Source organism: Eleutherodactylus coqui, chromosome 13 (genome assembly GCF_035609145.1).
Source record: "Eleutherodactylus coqui strain aEleCoq1 chromosome 13, aEleCoq1.hap1, whole genome shotgun sequence".
NCBI lineage: Eukaryota > Metazoa > Chordata > Amphibia > Anura > Eleutherodactylidae > Eleutherodactylus > Eleutherodactylus coqui.
Genome location: NC_089849.1, coordinates 84,018,977 through 84,022,424, shown reverse-complemented (window position 1 = coordinate 84,022,424; position 3,448 = coordinate 84,018,977).

Genomic DNA, 3,448 nt, shown 5'->3' with positions numbered 1-3,448 from the left:
TATTGTTCACCCATAATATTATATCCACCATCTTATCCACCATCCTACAATTGTGTAGGTGTCCCTCCTGCCACCAGAATGCTTTGACCCGTCCAGACAAGGACTCCACAAGACCTGTGATGGTGTCCTTTCGTATCTCGCACCATCATGTTAGCAGCAGATCCTTTTTGCGAGGTGGGATCTCAGTGGATGAGATTTGGCACTTTCCACAAATGCTCGATTTGATTGATATCTGAGGAATTTGGAGACCAAGTCAACACTTTGTGCAGTGCGGCAGGGCATATTATTCTGCTGAACGAGGCCATTGCCCTGATGGATATGTAGCAATGTTTAGGTCGGTGCTACGTGTCAAAGTATCATCTACATGAATGCCGGGACTCAAGGTTTCCCAGCAGGGCATTAACCAGAGCACCACACTCTCCGCAATCTTGCCTTTTTTTCCATAGTGCATCCTGGTGCCATTTCTATCTCAGAACTGTCCGTCCACATGGTGTAAAAGAAGATATTCATCCGACCCAGCTGCCACCTTCCATTCTGTGGTCCAGTTCTAACAATCATGTGCCCATTGGAGGCACTTTCAGTGTTGTACCGGGGTCAACATGGGCACTCTTCTCAGTCTGCGCCTACACAGCCCCATCCATGGCAGGCTCCAATGCACCGCATGTTCCGACACCGTTCTATCATAGCCAGCATTACCTATCTCAGCAGTTTGTACTACAGTAGGTTGTCAGTGATAATGAAAGAGACGGGCTAGCCTTCACTCACCATACACACTGATGAGCTTTGGGCACTTACGACCCCGTCTCCAGTTCACTGGTTCTCCTTCCTTGGACTACTTCTGATAGGTAGTAACTACCTCATGCACAGAATGCTCCACAAGACCCGCTGTTTTGGAGATGCTATGACTCCGCCGTGTAGACATCATGATCTGGCCTTTGTCAGAGTTGATCAGATCCTTTCACTTCCCCATCTTTCCTGCTTCCAAGACATCAACTTCAAGAAGTGATGGTTCACTTGGTACCTAATATATCGCACCCTTTGAGAGGTGCCATCGCCGGTAATCAGTGTTATTCACTTAACCTCTTGGTGGTTTTAATGTATATATAAGGTATATATTAGGTACCAAATGAACTGTCACTTCTTGAAGTTGATGTCTTGGAAGCAGGAAAGATGGGGAAGTGAAAGGATCTGATCAACTCTGACAAAGGCCAAATCATGATGTCTACACAGCGGAGTCAGAGCATCTCCAAAACAGTGGGTCTTGTGGAGTATATATATATAAACTATTGTATACTTGACCTATAGAGCCGCATTTATGTCATGTTAAGCAGGAGGTTTAATTTGCGGCTGTGAGCCGTGCTCCAGCGAGACAGATGTGTAAGGGCTCCATCACAGCAGCTTTGAGCAGTTCAGTTTTCCTGTTCCGTTCGTTGAGCTATAGGGAAAATTATCGCGCTCCTTCTGTGATGTCATCAGTCCTCCGGCTTAAAGGGGCTGTACAGGAATGATAGAAAATAACTGTCATCAGTGCATTCTGTGGAAACACTGCAATGCTTATAAACAGACTAGCATTCGGCTCTGACCGCCGCTCCTTCCCCCTCCAGTTGGCTCATACATTTTCCTGTCCTAGGACGTGTTTCCACAGACTGCAGGACATCTTGTGACATCCCTGTGCAACGCCTTATGACATTGTCAATTAGAATTTTAAAGCTCGCCATAGGCCAGTAGTCGTTAACTCTTTCAGATGGCCGACATCACCCGCAGCTCCACCAGACACCGCTGGGATTTTATAGTCTTTTTATTTCTGTTGATCGGTCTCAAAACAATCAAATGTGACAAAGCCCAAGAGATGTGAACACTAAGAGGCGCTAGGTGTACACAGTGTGACCATAAAGAAAGGATCCGCATTCAGAGAGGTCTACTGGGTGTAAGTGAACCAAACCAGGTAGTAATACTATCCAGGACATGCAGAGGCCATTCATGGGAAAAACAAGTACTTCAAAATAGCTAGTGGCGGCCATCTTGGATTCAGCCCAATAATCTTCATCACAAATCTATATTCTGTCCTGGATTGTTAACAATGTGTTCTGGTCCCTGAAAAGACATGTGCTTAGTGTTTGCCATACCACCAAATTCAGCATAACGTTATTAATACTCAACATCACGTCAGCCATAACTCAACAATGGTTGAAGGTATTGAAAAAATGACTGCATCTATCTATGTCTGATGAGTCTACCCGTAAATCATTTATGCCGTGAATCCAAGATGGCTGCCAACAGCAAGATTCAACTTATTTTTCACATGGATTACTTCTGCAAGTCCTGGATAGTATCATTACCAAGTTTGACTCCATTACACCCAATAGAGGTCTGAGTAGGGATACTGTAGTTATGATCAGTCTGTATATGGAATGGATATATATATATATATATGAAATGTTACTGTTTTATGCCACTCTGTCTTTTTGATGGTTTTACAGTCTTGGATAATTTTGATATGTTTTTAAGATGTAAGTATTTTGGTTTCCTAATGTCACCTCCCACAAGGACATCATGGGGGAGATTCATGAAAGCTCATGCACCTAGATTGTGGTCTAAAATGTGACTTTTTTCAGGCTAAGGCCGCCTGTACACGGTCGATCTCGATTCTTCATGTGGGAGCCCACAGCGTAATCCAGCTCTGACCGCGGCCGGCGACCCCGCGTACCTTCTTTCTTTCGCACTGTGGATGACTGCAGATGCCCACTGTCGGTCATGCACAGTACAGATTTCTTTTCAATGTTTGTTTTTCCATGCTGTCGCTAGGCGATGATGCGGGTACCCGCTGCCTATCTGCAGTGTCAATTGCAGATGGGCCTTAGGTCTGACTGTTTCCATTGACTTCACTGAAGGCCGCCTGTACAAAATTTGCTTCTGCGAGTCTGAAGGATAAAGCACTTTTTTTTTTGCTCCGGATCCTCCGTACGAACACCGACCGCGGATTCTGCAATACAAATCCGCCCATCTGCAGCCGGCCTTAGTGACATGGGCCAGATTTATGAAAGCTGTGAGACTATTTTTTATTATTCCCGCCTGGTCAAGACATTTTACTTTTAGTCTAAGCTCGTGGCCATGATTTAGGTGGTGCCGTGGTTTAGACCTGATTTATAATGTGCAACTTTTTAAAAAAGTTGTATAAAAAGTCCCACAGCTCCTCCGGTGGCGTGGAGGTGGATTTCCAGCTCCAACTTTCACAGCAAAGAGAATAAGGCTATTTATCTTAATACAACATACCCTGTGCAACTTTTTGATGAATTTGTCTCTTAATTGCTCAAAAGTCACACATAAAAGTCGCATATGTGTTCCCGCTCTACACTCACATTTCCTGCAGGACAGCTGCTGCTCAGGAAGCATTTAGGTTGCCGTATAATACACTAACACTTTATGGTTCTCACCTTCATCATTGTAG